At 45.7% G+C, this 17,688-nt stretch overlaps 1 protein-coding gene across 2 annotated transcripts in view; it reads right to left on the bottom strand.

The window, feature by feature from the left end:
- BTRC (beta-transducin repeat containing E3 ubiquitin protein ligase) overlaps positions 1-17,688 on the bottom strand; it is a 1,268,207-nt gene that overhangs the window by 1,229,884 nt on the left and 20,635 nt on the right. Inside the window, exon 2 of one of the 2 annotated variants that reach the window (XM_086922669.1) lies at positions 12,457-12,527. The exons of the other annotated variant lie outside the window; for it this stretch is intronic. The gene's annotated coding sequence lies outside the window, so the exon portion shown is untranslated. The remainder of the gene's footprint in view (positions 1-12,456; positions 12,528-17,688) is intronic. 2 annotated transcript variants of the gene reach the window in all.

Genomic DNA, 17,688 nt, shown 5'->3' on the forward strand with positions numbered 1-17,688 from the left:
GCTATGAGATTTGATCGATAATCTTGAATCTCCAGAAACTGAATTTAAAAACGCCCAAAAATTCACAGGGACTTTGCTAAGTGACCATGCTCCTCCTCCTTGCCCCTTCAAGGATAGGGCTTTCAGATGCCAGCAGTGGACAAAACAGATACTGAGATCCATTGTTTGAGGACCTATTAAGGAACCTTGCTAGAAGTGTGTGTGTGTGGGGGGGAGGTAGTGGGGGTGCAAAAGGACATAACACTTCCTTTGACACCGCCACCCCATACCAGTGCCCTTGGATCATGGTGTTGATAAATCTGCTGTAATATTTATGAATGGGCATAAAACATGTCAACACTGACTTAAAATATGTGCAAACAATTTAACATTTCTGAGTATCTTCACATGTTCCAAGATACAAAAATAAAAAAGCAGTCATGTATCAAAGACACTTTTTCAACAATTCCATTCGAAGTAATGTTATTAGAAGCTTTTTTTTCAACAACTCCATTCTAAGCATTGTTATTGGGAGCACACATCCAAAAACACAAACACCCACACAGACGTAACCACGCAGATACACTGTACCTACATGAACACTCAAGGGAAAGAACAAGATGGGCGTTTCAGTGTTGAGGCAGCCCACCACCAACATCCTAGACAGGTTTCGTTAGAGAGAGACGACATACCCATCAACCATTAGTCTATGGTCTCCTCCTTTCTACCAGTGCAGCGTACCAAGCGCACACAGTTAATAGGCTACAATGGTCTCCTCTATGCTCTTTTGCAGACTAATGGCTTGATTTTGACTCAGGCAAATGGGAATTTACTCCATTAGGATGACAAAGTAAAGTATTCCACTTTTCCTGAGAGAGTACCCAACTGCCAAAGTTTGATATGACCATCTGACATCTCTTCTATTGACAGGAACTGCCATCACAGAGGTTCCTGTAAACTCATTGAAAGTTTGTTGGACGGATACGTCAAAATGTCAAACTTTTTTTTCTATTTTCAAAAAGAAAATACCAAAGCAAGACTTTCTTTTTGAAAACAAAAAAGCAGAATGACCACCTCGCCATGGGACATTTCTCACGTAGCATGGGGGTAATTTTGCAGTTGTTCTGCCTGTTACTACTAGGTTTTACCCGGCATGCTGGACAGTGAAAAGTCGCCATGTGTTCATCCACTCTAAATAGGGCTGGTAAACACATGGCCAAACCTCTGGTGGCCCTTACTCAGTCGGACCACTGGAGGTACATATAGGCAGTGTAGACAGAGAAGTCTTTCCCATCTACAAACTAAAGTCCCACCCAACTCTAAAAGAGGAGGGCAGAACTTTGCTTTGGTGGAGAGGGTACTCTGTCGCTGTTGCAATGGAGTATATGCTCCACCAAAGTCTGTATTGGGCCCTAACACTCAAATTCTGGTTAGGCGTAGGTATGGCGTACACAAAAGTGGGTCCATTCCCAGGTTAAAAATACATTCATTTAACAAAGATACCCAGAAGAGAAACAGCAATAGTGTATGTATGACTCTCCAAGAGGATAATTAGTTTGAGAATCATATTTCAATTAAGAACTATACCTATCATTGGTTGCCTAGGAATGCATTGATTGCAGCATTTGCCATAAGCTCTCATTCTTTCAAGGAAGAAAAATAATGTGTTGCACAAAGTCACAGTGAAGAATTCCAATGGCAGCTAGTGATAATGTAAGAACTCTTCTTTCACACTAAGGGCCGGATTACGAGTCTGGCCGTCCGAGGACCGCCAGACTCGTGATTGTGCGGTGGCGCCCGTCTTCCAACCACCACATTACGACCCTAGTGGTCGTGCCTCCCTGGGACCGTCGCTGCACCAGGGAACCACCGCTCCCTGGTGGTGGTGTGGCAATCCAGAGGCATTTATATGCTTGTTGGGACCAACGCGGTCCCCCCTAGCATATTACGACTTTCATTGCCGCCACTGATTTCATGGAGGTCTTTCCTCCATGAAACAGTGGTGGGCAGAAAAGTTGTGCTTCACGCCTTGTGGATGCACACAGAGGGGCAGAACATGTGCCTCCCTGCGTGCATGCCATGCCAGATGTAGCATTCTTCCATGAAACACATCGAATTAGTGAGACCAAGCACTTGCGCAAAGAAGTGATCGGATTAGAACTGCATAGCTGCTTTTCCAAAAAGTCTTGCGTTGTTAGCATTCCTTTTCACAATAACCAAAAGGTTGTCATACTGGAACAAAATAGAGATGGAAGCACATAATCGTGAAAACCATGACAGATGAAAGAGAAATTATTCTAGCAAAACTATATTTTTCATATCAACATCAATGCTGTGCAAACATGGAAACACTGTAATTGCCCAGCAAAGCACTAATATAATAATTGCAAGTCACTTTCGTCTCATCCATTTCTAGGGCTAACAGATGTCTGGAAACTCCCTCATGTCACAGACTGTGATTATACTTTCTTCTGCCTAGATCATAAATCAGACTTAAGAATTAACTTTGACAAATTTCCCATTTGAATAGGAAAAAATTATTTGTATAATCAGACATTTGTCTAGAAATAAGGCCCTGGATTGGACGGGCTGGCAGAGCAATTTTACAAGGAATACGTGCAAGAGATTGCTCCTCATCTACTAGCTATGCATCATGAGGCTAGAAGTACTGGACGTGTCTCCCAGTCAGTCTGGGAGGTGCTAATTGTGCCTACAACGGCTGCTAACCTTTGTGATTCTTACAGGCCATTTTCTATGATTAATATTGGCAGTAAAATACTGACCAAATTAGTGGTGGTTTAAATTCTCCCTCTTCTTCCCAGGATTGTTCGACTGGACTAGTTTGGGCTCAGGACGGGATGATTTATTGCCCACAATCTACTAACCATATTCGCCCTCCTCCATTCACCTAATGTAAAATGTTGGGCTGCGGCATCGTTATAGGATGCCCCACAGCCATTTAGTTTGTTGGAATGGCCATACTCGTTTGCGCTCCTCAGCAGGATCGGCTTTAACCCTACCCTTATCCAGTGGATTAGACTGCTGTATGGCGCAACCTACTACACGAATATGGGTGAACTGCACTGTCTCATCCTAATTCTAGATCATCAGAGGCATCCAACGGAGCTGCTTGCCGTCCTTGATTACATATGCCAGAGCTATGGAACCATTTGCATTCTGTCTGCAGCAGTAACATGCTCAGTGTGGGCTAAATTACACAGCACAGAAAATAGGGGTATTGATGTATGTAAATGGCGTAACATACTGCATAAAGATCCACATGTTAACCTTGTGCCTATTTTGGAGGAATTCCTCAGATTTGGCAGCATTACTGACATCAGTGTAAACTGGTCCAAATCAGTGATCTTTCCATTTACTTCATCTAAACTTACTTTCTATACAGATTTCCTCAGAAGTGGGCAGGAGCTGCAGTTAAAAACTTGAGGTTTTGGCTTAATAGAGATATGGGGGGGATCTGGCTGGAAAACTATGGTAGAGCTGCTTCATGGCTGGAGGAGAGGGCCTTGATGTGGAATGGCTTGTCCCTATTTATGGCGGGGAAAATTGTGATTAGCAAAATGGTGGTCTCGCCTAGGTATCTTTATCTCTTTGTGAACATTCCCATCTTACGGACAAGAGTATTTGTTGACTATCTTAGATCATGTTATAAACAGAGGGGTCCCCCACTTTTTAGGAGTTAGTAAAGAAAGAAAAAGGGGAATTAAACAAATGTTCCAAACGGTTTAAGGAAAAACCAAATCAAAGAAGTTCTGGGAATGCATTGTTTTATTCACTATGCATCCATATTGTCACAGTCACGTGATTTTTCAGAATATCAGAATACACATTTAATTATCATGAGTTTATGTGCCCATAGGGAGAAGGAAAAGGGAAAGGAGGGAAGTAAAGTTAGCATAGAATTGTGACTCTCTTTACATTTAATAGAAACACAAATACATTGAAATTCATGTATCAATTCTGAATGATCCCTATCCACAACAGGGTCATATATAATATCCACAATGTCTGGTACTTGTTCAGAAAAAGTTCCAAGCTCCTATAAAGCCGTATATATCATGCTGGTACTAGGAGTTGAAGGGGGGTAGATGAACAGTCTATGTTTCGACCCAGGAATCGATGTAGGATAGTTGGTCCTTACAGGGAGGGTCTTCTTCAGGACATGCGGGGGTGAGGGGATGGGCAAACCTCCTAGGGTTAAAGGAGAATAGAGTCAAACTTTATTATATGTAGGGCAAACCTGTCCCTAAGATAACCGTAACGGGGAAATGTCCAACCGCCCGGGAACAGCGTTAAAAACATATACTGAGGACTATGAAGGTTGTCTGCAAGCGCTATTACCTGCTTTGTATTGCAGGTCAGAGTATGACCAGCACGGTCATAAACGAGTCTTGGGGTTACGGTTTGTGGGTATCAGGATTAGATCCATGAAGTAAGATCCATTATCTGAAGAGGAACATAAGAATTTTTTTAAAAGGAAGAATTGAATTGATCACAACTGGGGGCAACACACTATTCACTCTGATCCAAGGACAACAAAACCTGCTATTCAATCGTGTCCCATTATATTTGGTCATACCTTAGTTAGAAGTGGAACAATCTCTATGTTTCAAAAAAACGGCTCAATTAATTTTCTTATCCGTAAGACACAAGATCGTATCTAAAATAGAAAGAACACGGGGTACTGATGTGAATTAATTGACTCACCCACCGCGATTACTATACATGAGAGGGAGGGGGTCTTACCCATGAGAAACTGTCCTCGGCTTGGGACGGGTGTTTCTGCAGAGCGTCTCGAATATGCTCGTGGCTGGAGGGGGCGGGGTCGGGGCGGGCTCCAATGACTTCGCCGTATTATCTGAATTAAAAGAGTAAAGTGGTGGTGGGTATCGAAGCGGTTTACTCTAAAGTGTGCGCGCGGTAGTTAATTACCTTTGTGCGTCTCCCCAGTAATCAAGCCTGGACGGGGCAAGGATGCGCCGGTCTCGATCTCCTTCGCCGTGTATCTAGATCGGTGAAGTGAGACGGCGGTTAGACTGAAATGCGTAAATCAGGGGGCTCCTCATGGAGGCATGGGTGTTAAAAGCAATTACCTTCCAATTCAAATCTCGCTGCCGTGACCGGGATAACTCGCGGGCAGGCACCGCTCCGTGACCAGGAAGTGTCCTGGCGGGGGGCGTGGCGACTTGCTTTAAACGAAGTTCAAAAGATAGACGAAGGACTTAAAATCAGTAACCTAGCAACCTGCTGGGTGTAAACAAGTAGCGGACCAACGCACTGAACACTGTATGTACACTGATAAATGTGTATTCTCAACATAGTGCAAGTAAATAAGATGCATATAAACAAAATCTACGATTTAGCATACCATACAGTGGGAGTATTGGTCTCACGTGTGTTCATGATGTACATTATACTCGCTAAAGACGAATATGACACATGACTCAATTACCCTTTATTAGCATGGACCTGCTAACAAAGCGGTCAAATGCATGATCAGGGGGTTGGGTCAATCCAGTATATTGAATTCGATAGTAAAGTCAAACAAACCATGATAGCACACTGATGGTAAAAAATGTATAGAAGTTACTACTCTTGAACAATCCGACAGTTATACAGTTGAATTGATCAAGTTCGCATGAACCTGCCAACATGGCGGTTAGATGCTTAGGATCAGATTTAGAATCAGTGAGAGTATCATAAGTTGTTAGATGTGCATGTACCTACGCACATGGTGGTAAAAATGCACAAAGGTATCATAAATTGGCCAGTTGGGCAAAGGTATTCTCAGATTCATTTAACCCATTATTTACAGAGTTGAAAAAGGTGATCCATTTCAATTCCCTGACGTTCAGGATCGGGGCTATGCTCCCTCCCCTGGGGCCCAATTTAACCTGTTCTAAGATGACCCATCTCAGGCTTTCTGGTAAGTGGTTCATTGTAGTGCAGTGTTCTACCATCGGGGCCCCCTGTACCCTGCATTTGATCCTACTGCAGTGTTGGAGAAACCTGACTTTTGCACGTTGTTGTGTCTGTCCAACATAGGGTAAATCACATGGACATATGATGCAGTATATCACATTGGTTGTGTTACAGTTAGTATGGGATTTGAGAGTTACTCGTAGCTGTTTGTGAATGAATTCTTTTGTTTGAATAGTCGCGGGGCACGCCTTACAGGAACCACATCTGAAGTGTCCCATGATTGGAGCAAGATTCCACATAGCAGTGATAGTGGGTTCTGCAAACAGCTACGAGTAACTCTCAAATCCCATACTAACTGTAACACAACCAATGTGATATACTGCATCATATGTCCATGTGATTTACCCTATGTTGGACAGACACAACAACGTGCAAAAGTCAGGTTTCTCCAACACTGCAGTAGGATCAAATGCAGGGTACAGGGGGCCCCGATGGTAGAACACTGCACTACAATGAACCACTTACCAGAAAGCCTGAGATGGGTCATCTTAGAACAGGTTAAATTGGGCCCCAGGGGAGGGAGCATAGCCCCGATCCTGAACGTCAGGGAATTGAAATGGATCACCTTTTTCAACTCTGTAAATAATGGGTTAAATGAATCTGAGAATACCTTTGCCCAACTGGCCAATTTATGATACCTTTGTGCATTTTTACCACCATGTGCGTAGGTACATGCACATCTAACAACTTATGATACTCTCACTGATTCTAAATCTGATCCTAAGCATCTAACCGCCATGTTGGCAGGTTCATGCGAACTTGATCAATTCAACTGTATAACTGTCGGATTGTTCAAGAGTAGTAACTTCTATACATTTTTTACCATCAGTGTGCTATCATGGTTTGTTTGACTTTACTATCGAATTCAATATACTGGATTGACCCAACCCCCTGATCATGCATTTGACCGCTTTGTTAGCAGGTCCATGCTAATAAAGGGTAATTGAGTCATGTGTCATATTCGTCTTTAGCGAGTATAATGTACATCATGAACACACGTGAGACCAATACTCCCACTGTATGGTATGCTAAATCGTAGATTTTGTTTATATGCATCTTATTTACTTGCACTATGTTGAGAATACACATTTATCAGTGTACATACAGTGTTCAGTGCGTTGGTCCGCTACTTGTTTACACCCAGCAGGTTGCTAGGTTACTGATTTTAAGTCCTTCGTCTATCTTTTGAACTTCGTTTAAAGCAAGTCGCCACGCCCCCCGCCAGGACACTTCCTGGTCACGGAGCGGTGCCTGCCCGCGAGTTATCCCGGTCACGGCAGCGAGAATTGAATTGGAAGGTAATTGCTTTTAACACCCATGCCTCCATGAGGAGCCCCCTGATTTACGCATTTCAGTCTAACCGCCGTCTCACTTCACCGATCTAGATACACGGCGAAGGAGATCGAGACCGGCGCATCCTTGCCCCGTCCAGGCTTGATTACTGGGGAGACGCACAAAGGTAATTAACTACCGCGCGCACACTTTAGAGTAAACCGCTTCGATACCCACCACCACTTTACTCTTTTAATTCAGATAATACGGCGAAGTCATTGGAGCCCGCCCCGACCCCGCCCCCTCCAGCCACGAGCATATTCGAGACGCTCTGCAGAAACACCCGTCCCAAGCCGAGGACAGTTTCTCATGGGTAAGACCCCCTCCCTCTCATGTATAGTAATCGCGGTGGGTGAGTCAATTAATTCACATCAGTACCCCGTGTTCTTTCTATTTTAGATACGATCTTGTGTCTTACGGATAAGAAAATTAATTGAGCCGTTTTTTTGAAACATAGAGATTGTTCCACTTCTAACTAAGGTATGACCAAATATAATGGGACACGATTGAATAGCAGGTTTTGTTGTCCTTGGATCAGAGTGAATAGTGTGTTGCCCCCAGTTGTGATCAATTCAATTCTTCCTTTTTAAAAAATTCTTATGTTCCTCTTCAGATAATGGATCTTACTTCATGGATCTAATCCTGATACCCACAAACCGTAACCCCAAGACTCGTTTATGACCGTGCTGGTCATACTCTGACCTGCAATACAAAGCAGGTAATAGCGCTTGCAGACAACCTTCATAGTCCTCAGTATATGTTTTTAACGCCGTTCCCGGGCGGTTGGACATTTCCCCGTTACGGTTATCTTAGGGACAGGTTTGCCCTACATATAATAAAGTTTGACTCTATTCTCCTTTAACCCTAGGAGGTTTGCCCATCCCCTCACCCCCGCATGTCCTGAAGAAGACCCTCCCTGTAAGGACCAACTATCCTACATCGATTCCTGGGTCGAAACGTAGACTGTTCATCTACCCCCCTTCAACTCCTAGTACCAGCATGATATATACGGCTTTATAGGAGCTTGGAACTTTTTCTGAACAAGTACCAGACATTGTGGATATTATATATGACCCTGTTGTGGATAGGGATCATTCAGAATTGATACATGAATTTCAATGTATTTGTGTTTCTATTATATGTAAAGAGAGTCACAATTCTATGCTAACTTTACTTCCCTCCTTTCCCTTTTCCTTCTCCCTATGGGCACATAAACTCATGATAATTAAATGTGTATTCTGATATTCTGAAAAATCACGTGACTGTGACAATATGGATGCATAGTGAATAAAACAATGCATTCCCAGAACTTCTTTGATTTGGTTTTTCCTTAAACCGTTTGGAACATTTGTTTAATTCCCCTTTTTCTTTCTTTACTAACTCCTAAAAAGTGGGGGACCCCTCTGTTTATAACAATTAACTACCCAGGTCCCTTTGACTTCTGGGTCTAACCCTGTTTTATAATACATATCTTAGATCATGGGCAGGGAAACAGTTGAAAGTGACATGGACGGTGCTGACTTTGCCCTTTGTACAGGGTGCTGGAGTTATAATTTGTACTGGGCACAAGTACAGTACATTCATCAATGGTTCCACCCGATGCAGTACCAACCACATTTTGCAGTAGAGGCTGACAATGCAAGCACATTCAGAGGGCCACTATGATCTGTACTGAGCCAACATGCCTGAGGGGAGGCATTGGCACTGTGGTCTACACAGTATGGGAATGGGACTGGCTTTGCAGCAGGTTCCAGATGGAGAGTTTGCATTTGCCTGGCCTGCAGCTGGTGCAGAAGCCGGACTACCTTTCCCTACTAAGCAAAACTGGAGGTAACTCATTCTCCGGCAGAGCACCCAAGACATGGAACAACCTCCCTCAACACTTCCTAGCCGCCTCTTCACTTACTGGGTTCCGTAAGAAGCTGAAGACCTGGATCTTTGTATAAGCACCTAGGGGACCACAAACCTTCACACAAGCCTAAGAGCCTGGATACCATCTCGGGTGATTAATGCACTATACAAATCAATATAACGTAACTATGTATGCGCGGGGTCCAGCGTCAGGCGAAATATATCAAGCTAATCTATACCCCCATGGTAGCTTTATCGTGCTGCTTGATATTCAGGCACCCATGAGCATGCAAGCGCTGGACTGAATCATTGATATGGCTACCCCAAACGGCTGATCACAGCTAGGAATGACTGGTAAACTGCACTAGGTGTGTTAATGATGGATAAGCAGTGGCGCTGTTGCTTTGAACGTTATCACATAATTACAGATTATGCCTGATATCCATTATGTCTCTGCATAGACTGTACTCCACGTCTCATCAACTGTTTAAAATGGGCCTGCAGCACAACTTCCTATATGTGCAATGTGGTGGTGGAAAAGCAGCTTTCCACCACCTGGTCTGGCGATGCTTTGAGTTTGTAAGTTTTGGGTCACAGTTTTTGAGTGCACTGAGGAGGTGACAGGGAGCACGGTGCCCAGGATCCACTCGTGGCTTCCCTGAGTTTTGCTGGATAGCGTGAGCAAGCTTATTGGGACAAAGTTACTATTGGCTGAGGAATATGTTGCACTGCTCAGTGGGTATGTTGAAATGCTGTATAACGAACATATCGGTTCACGACTGAAAGATATCTGGGGCTCCTTCTGTACATACATGGCCTTCTGGGCCAAAGACACCCTAAACGATGCGGAGGACAACCAGGTGCACCTGGCTGATATATAAATTGCATATGGATATGATGGAACTGGCTGCTACACCTCCTGAAGGAAATAACTCTGAACATTTGTTTGCACAGACTTATTGCTCATGATGTAAGTTGCTCACTGTAGGGGTGAGCACAACACCCCCATATACATCAGCTTGTTACTGAAACACTAAGCCCGGCAGTCCATCGAATGTAATGCAATAGCAAATTGTTTAAGATACTGCTGCTGAAGCGTTCGAGGGGACTGTATTGCTTGTTTTGTGTTTAATACTAAATAAAATAAAATAAATACTTCTTTGAAAAATGTACTTATCATTATATGATCCGATCATGAGCAAACTGAGATGATCAATTAGTCGACATCTACAGTGCTAGAACAGAAATTGTAGAGTACATGAAGCCTAACAAAGATAGTGTGGACAGTCTTAGAACACACCTGGCAGAAGAATGTTAATGGGAGAATCAGCCAAAATGAATAAAGAGTAGAAACTTAAATTTGAAAGTCTGAACGACAACATATTGTTACAAATATAAACTAAACAAGATGAACCATCTCAAAGAAGAGAACTCCAAAATGCATTAATGAAATTAATGATTTGTTTTTTTATATAGTAAACAGATTCAACGTTGGTAAAAATCAAACCTAAACACCTGGAAGATAGTGATAAATGTAGCAAACTTTTAGCCCGCAACCTGAATTAGCACATCATTAATTTCATCCACTTGATAAAACACATAATTGGTCAATCACTCAACTTTCAATCAATCATTTGTAAAGCGCACTACATACCCACGAGGGTCTCAAGGTGCGGGGGGAGGGGGCGCTACTGATCGAACAGCCAGGTCTTCAGTATCCTCCTGAAGGTCAGCAGGTCTTGGGTCTGTCGTAGGCTCAATGGGATGGTGTTCCATGTCTTGGTGCGAGGTGGGAGAAGGGTCTCCCACCGGTGATTGTTCTTCGAATGCGCGGGACGTTGGCGAGTGATAGGTCGGCGGAGCGTAGCTGGCGGTTGGAGATGTAGAAGGAGAGCCGTCTGTTGAGGTAGGCTGGGCCGGTCTTGTGGAGTGCCTTGCGTGCGTGGGTGAGGAGTTTGAAGGATATCCTCTTGTTGACGGGGAGCCAGTGCAGGTTTCTCAGGTGGGGGGTGATGTGGCGGTGGCGTGGTACGTCGAGGATCAGTTGTGCCGAGGCGTAAATGGTATTTTTACTCTTCTTTAAAGTAAGAGCTCATTTTTTAAAAGAAATAATTTTTTCCATCCCTAAGGACAGCAGTAAGCATTTCTTGGGTAATCCAGTTTCTGCCTCTTAAGTAAAACAAACTGTATTGTAGGTACAACCTGGAACCTCGGCCAGTCCAGACAGGAAGAAGCACTGAACAAGATTGCCAACTCAGCCGTGTTATTCAATTTGAGGCCTAGCCAGTGTGGTCCGATATGAACATCCAAGGAATTAAAATAGAATTAGAAAAATCCACATGTTTATTGTTTGCAAATGATTTGCGTCATACACTATCGAATCCTGAACTATGAATATCTTTATTAATAGAACTGTTGGACAAATCTGGCTGCTTCTCAGATTATACAATACATTGTTCAACGTCTATCCTGATGCCTACCCCTAACCATGTTGTAAATAGTAAGTACTCTTAGAGATTATTCAAATAGAAATCAAGGCAGCTAGTATATTTGGGAATTAAAACCAAGAGGGTAAATAAACTACTATATATTGTAAGCTATAAAGAGCTAACAGTAGGTTATAGGCTACCTGGATGCACTAAACGTGAAATATTTGCCTAAGTTATTCATTTCAAAATGTAAATCTTCCTTGCAAAAACAAACTTAACAGACAAGAAAAGTAAAGTATATTAAGATTTTCAAACAGTGACTGGCCTGTGATTACCCCCTAAAAACAGGAAGCAAGTCATACCACATCGATCTTGGGGCCATGCTACATCATCGGGCAAACTCCCAAACAAACCACATGAATGATGGGTTTAATGAGCTTTCATTACTTTCAGAGGCACTTTGTGAGAGGCAGGGTTTGACGCTGACAAGCATGACAGCATCTCCTTAAAGTTCCCACAGCGCTGTAGGGTCCTGCGCCATGAGCTGCACCTTTCCGAGGGAAAGGCTGGTGCCCATGCCACTGGGGACATGAGAACACAGCAAAAGGAGGGCGAAATATCGACCAGAGGCAATCTGGGTGACAGGTTGCCCTCTACGCTACCATCAGAGGCAACCCTAGATTTTTGAAACAACATTATGGCTTCTGGATACTCCCAGATTGCCCAGACCATTGGATTTGAGATTCACAACTCAACCACACCTAGCCCTTGAAGTAAGAGCCAGAACCAGGATTCTGCCAAAGAGAGCAAGCCATACAAGAAAACACCCATTTTAGTAATTCCCCTTATAGACATCACACTTTACCTGTTGCTGACACTAGAGGTCTGAGATGCGTTGAAGGAATAGCAGAAAGAGGATATCAGTGGGAGGCCAACCTGGTAAGAGAGAGAAATGCAAGGCTCAGTCATGAAAACAAACTGAGGACTCAGCTCTTCCATCGATGGCGGCGATCTCGAAGAAGGTTTGACAACCATGTCACATATAAAGTTCTCACAAAACTCACAGAATCTCCCCCACATGGGTCACAAAGACTCATTAAGATTAATTCACTCAAGCTTTTGATGTTTCTCGTTAACTAAATACAAGATAAAATCTCTGACTAGTTAATACCCGGATGTGCAAGTTTGTTTGGATAAAGTCTCTCCATGCTCTCACCAAATTAGACGTATGGTTTTATATTTTACCACCACTGTGCAGAAGCAGTGATCTCTACAGTCTCCAGTGCCATTCTTTACATTGGACACAACACGGTGATCAGTACAGCTGGACTGTGTTCTCGATTTATGTAGGGAAGAATTCAACAGGGGCAAACATCTCAGATCAACAATCACTGCTCCTCTGACACGCTCATGTCAAAATCCAAACACATGCAACAATTCCTTTTTTCGGAAGCAGAAGCCAATCAGTTAAAATGGAAGTCTCAAGATAGAGGCATGTCTAACTACTCAGAGATGTCAGAAACAGCTCTGACCTCATTGCTGAAAAAACCAATAGATATCAAAGTCTCTATAGGTTGAAAGAATTCGGCTGTAGCACCTACAACTACGGAAGTCTAGTCTCTCAGAGGGGAGGTAACATAATTTCAGAAACAGTTTTTAACAGTAGAAAATACACTTTTTGAAATGGGAAGGAGAATGGACAAGCAACAGGATTGTGGCTAAGAACTGTGAAGGCTGCATAGGAAGTCAATTGACTTGGATGACAGTAGCGGCAGGAACAATGTGCAGATTTCAGGGATACTTAAACAGGCTGAGAAAGACGACATGAAATCATTCCTGGGTACTTAAATCCTGAACCTATTACATATAACACTTGATCCACCCTTATAATTACAAAACACGCACATTGAAAATTATCCTCTAACTGCAGCCCCAATCCACTACCAGGATGAGTCTTAGCCTGATGTTAAAAGGCATCAACAAGCAAGATAGGTCATGATGGTGAAAAAACATGGTCCATACCAATTCGAAAATACCCAGGTGTATTTCTTGCCAGACTTTTCCTATTACACCAGCTAAAAGAAAACACTTTCTAGCTCTCTGGCCAAGACTGCGGAAGAAGCAGATTTAGTGTGGACTCCTGGAACCTGAAATAATGTTGATCACAGTCAACAGGCGTACAACAGAGTATGACGAACCGGAGGGCATGGAGAGATTACTGGGAGAACTGTACTAAAGGGATTTGGAGGCAGCACCTTCAAAATCAGATGCTCGAGACAACCAAAAGGTTGGTGGGATTTGGAGACAATGAATTTGAGGAGAGATTCCGTTGAGGAAGGATGACAACGAAATGGTCACAAGGAAGTAAACAGAGGCAATGGTAAGACACAACACGGAGAGACAAATATAGATCACCACTTAAACTGTGAACTGATTGTGGTTATTAGAAGATCTTCCCCTTGAGACACTGTACTAGATGAGCCTGGAGTAAGGTACGGTATTTGTGGTGGGACCATGTGCAGTGAAAAGAGTCATAAGAGGACCAGGAATGTGGGGACATAGGTAGTTGTGGGAGATGGGGGGCTAGTTTGATTTTCTCCCTCCTTCGATGACTAGTTGTAAATTTGATATAAATTACCATTAAAGAGCTATTTTTAGGGGTGTGGCCAAGATGGGGACTGAGTAGGACGTGTCTGCTCGTCGCGCCATCCCGCCGACTGTGCCCCATCGACATAGCATTGTGCAGCAGACCCGGTGAAGCCCAGAGGCTCCCCTACCTGAGAACACCACTGGGAGCCTGCGGAGCTGAACCCGGCTCGAGATGGACGCAGGGAAGGAGGTTCTGCCGTCCTGGGCAGCGCAGACCTAGAGTTGGACCATGACTGTTGGTGGGCGGCATCGGGACGGGTGACCTGCCCCCTGTTTGGGAGTTAACCGGTCGGGTTCCTGTAGACTGGGGCCACCCAAAGAAGTGCAGTGGGCCTGGAGTGCGCGGCCGACGACCAGGAGACAGAGGGGAAGAATGTGCACCCAAGCAGCGACAAACGCTCAGGCAGGAGGAGGTGGACCTAGCCTTCCCCCCCACACCCCAGCGGATACGCAGCAGGTACGTGCGGCGGTGTCGTGGGGTGGGGAAGCCGCAATGCTGGTGCTCGGCTCCTGGGTCGGGGGCAGGAGGCCCACGAGGCCTGGAGAGTTGTGGCAGGAGGCTGGGCCGAGAGACTACGAACTAGCACAAGGGGAGGGTGTACACCCAAACAGAGGATCCTGGCTGTACTAACGGTGACCTGGAAAACCGGCCGAGTCAGGTTGAGAAGATATTGACGGCTGGCAAATAGGCACAGTCGCTGCCCAGCTTCGGTGGGAAGTTGCGGCCGGAGCTTAGTGAGCATCCTGGTGAGACAGTTGGTGCGCAGCCCTGTGATGCAGTGTCCTCCCCCGAGCGGTTGCCAGCTAGCCGGAACCTGGCTGGCCCAGGGATCGGCTCCCACGGACTTGGGGCCCCATGGGGCAGGAGAGGCTGACCCAAGCTGGTGCGACCGGCCTGAGCCAAGACTGGGAGAGGCACCGGGCTGCAAGAAGCGGGCTGAGTGCTCCCCACCCCTCAACCGACACCTGGAAGATAAGGTCAGTGCTGAAGGGGGTGACAGGGGGACGACAAATCCTGCAAGCTGCAGAGGCCTGCCGGCCCCTGCTATAAGGAATAACAGTCTAGCCAGACCTCAGGGGTTGAACAAATGGAGCCAGGCCTAGCGGGAAGAGGGAGGAAGTGTGGGGAGAGGAAGGACTGCCCCCCCTAGACTGGCTCAGAAAGCATAGAACTGTTCTGGGAGCAGCCTCCCTTGGCTCTGGTAATTAGATTACGATTGGTCGACTTGACCCAAATAGCTACTAAGGCCCGACCTGGACTGGTGGTGTCTGAGAGGCCGCTGCTTGTGTTGAACTGGTGGATTTGGTACTGCCCTAAGGGACAAAGAAACACTCCGAATTGGAATCCGGCTGCACTAGTGCCCACCTTTGTGAGCAGAATCGCTGGGGTTCGGCCGCTCGCCGACTGCCTGAACTGAGTGGAGAGACCTGGGGGCCTGGAAGTGAAACAGGCACTGAAGACCTACACCTAGATTTGGTGTGCCTCGAGGGAGTGTCGGATGGGGGCAGGGACCCAGGAGACACGACGCACTTTACAGAAGGAAATATCGCTGGGCAAGACACCGACGAGCTTAGGCGACGAAGTGGAAGGCGCTGAGTGGTCTACAAATTGCATCAAATAAAACCAAGCAGGAACATTCTGTTAAAGATCTCCTTCTCATATCTAAAACCGCTAACGCAGATGGGACCCCCTCCGCACTGGGGAGCTCCACGGGCCCAGAAGCAGGAGATGCAGAGGCCCCAATGACATGCTCCTTCCTTGAAACTTGCCTCCCTGAAGGATGATTTGCACACTATGAAAAAGGAACTAGCCCAAGAGATTAGTGAGGTTCGGAGGGCCCTGGGCTCGGTTGGAGACAGAGTAGACACACTAGAGACACTGGCCTCCGCCAGGGTTGAGGAGATAGACCAGCTTCAAGAGGAGATACTTCGTCTGAGGGATCAACACCTGGATCTTCCTACGCATACAGAGGATCTTGAAAACCGCTCATACTGGAAGAACATACAAATCCAGGCGTTTCCTCAGGGGGCGGAGGGGTCAGATATTGAGACATATGTTGAGGATCTCTTCTGTTTCATTCTGGGAGCCCCCCAGTACTAGCGGATCAAGTTAGATCAAGCACACAGGGTGGCCCGAGGAGAGCAGCCCCGGCAGACATACTTACGTGGGTCCACGATTTTCAGCTCAAGGAACAAATTCTGCCAGACGCCTGAGACAAGCGATCCATCGAGTTCCGGGGGTTCCCGGCCCCTCTTACTTCAGGATTTAGCAACCTCCACACTGCAAAAGAGGAGAGAGTTCAGGTCGATCACAGCTCACTTGTGCTCCATAGAGGACCCTATTCTTGGGGTCACCCTTTCAGGTTAATCTTTGAATGGGACGGCAAGACACAACGAATCAGATTGTTGCAGGAGGTCAAACAGCTACTGAACTTACCGGAGGACATCCAGAGCGATCCCGCACAGGCCGACACCAAGAACAGATCCCAGAAAGCGAAAATATGGCAGAGGGTGGGTTGGACATCGCTCCGCCTCTGTCTGGACCCGGAAACCATCACCAGAGAACAGAAGGCAGTCATTGCTTCACTGGGAGAAGACACTGTCAACCCAGATTAAGAAGCTGCATGATTACGCTGGGTGTGACTGGCCTTGAATCCCAAGGAATTGAGTTTTAGCACTCCTGGTCATTCTAATAGACGGGGACCCGGTGAGACAGGGCTGAATGGGTCCTGCTGACATCTCACGCTCACTCATGGGGTTTTTCACCCAGGAATGTTACTCTGTTCTTGTTAGGATTTGTTAGTAATGTTATGGGGTTATTTAGGTCGCCTCCTCCCCCAATTGTGCAGCTTACTGTTCGGGGAGGCCCTTCAGGAACCAGATCACCACCACACTATACCCACCGAACCGCAAAGCGGGTGGCCATGGCGAGCATTATCCTATGCCTAGCTTTTCTCTGCTACCCTATACACTCAATTAGATGACTGCGACCCTTAAGATAGTCTCACTTAATGTAAAAGGCCTCAATATTCTGGTTAAAAGGAGGGCCATCCTTTCATTCCTAGAAAGCACAGATGCACTGTGACGGAGCGGGTCCGCCTTCAGGGGAACACGATCAAATACGGGACTGGTGGCTGCCTACACCCCTCTCACCCGCTTGTGTCCCTTCTCAACAGCAGCCCAATCAATACCTTCAAGACGAGTGGCATCACCGGGAAAAACGAACCTTTTTGGTCCCACGACGTTGGAAATACAGAGGGCTCCTTTAAATGGGGATTCCCAACTCCCAAGGCTCATCCCCCCACTGACGTCACCACGCCTTCCGCAACAAATGAGGGAGGAAGCAGGAAGTCGACGGACGGCGTTTCCACGGAGGACGAGAAAGGCGACGGAGAACGAAGAAGAGGAGCAGAGTTGTGAGTTATGGAGGAAGAAGACGAGACGGAAC

Source organism: Lissotriton vulgaris, chromosome 5 (assembly GCF_964263255.1).
Source record: "Lissotriton vulgaris chromosome 5, aLisVul1.2, whole genome shotgun sequence".
NCBI lineage: Eukaryota > Metazoa > Chordata > Amphibia > Caudata > Salamandridae > Lissotriton > Lissotriton vulgaris.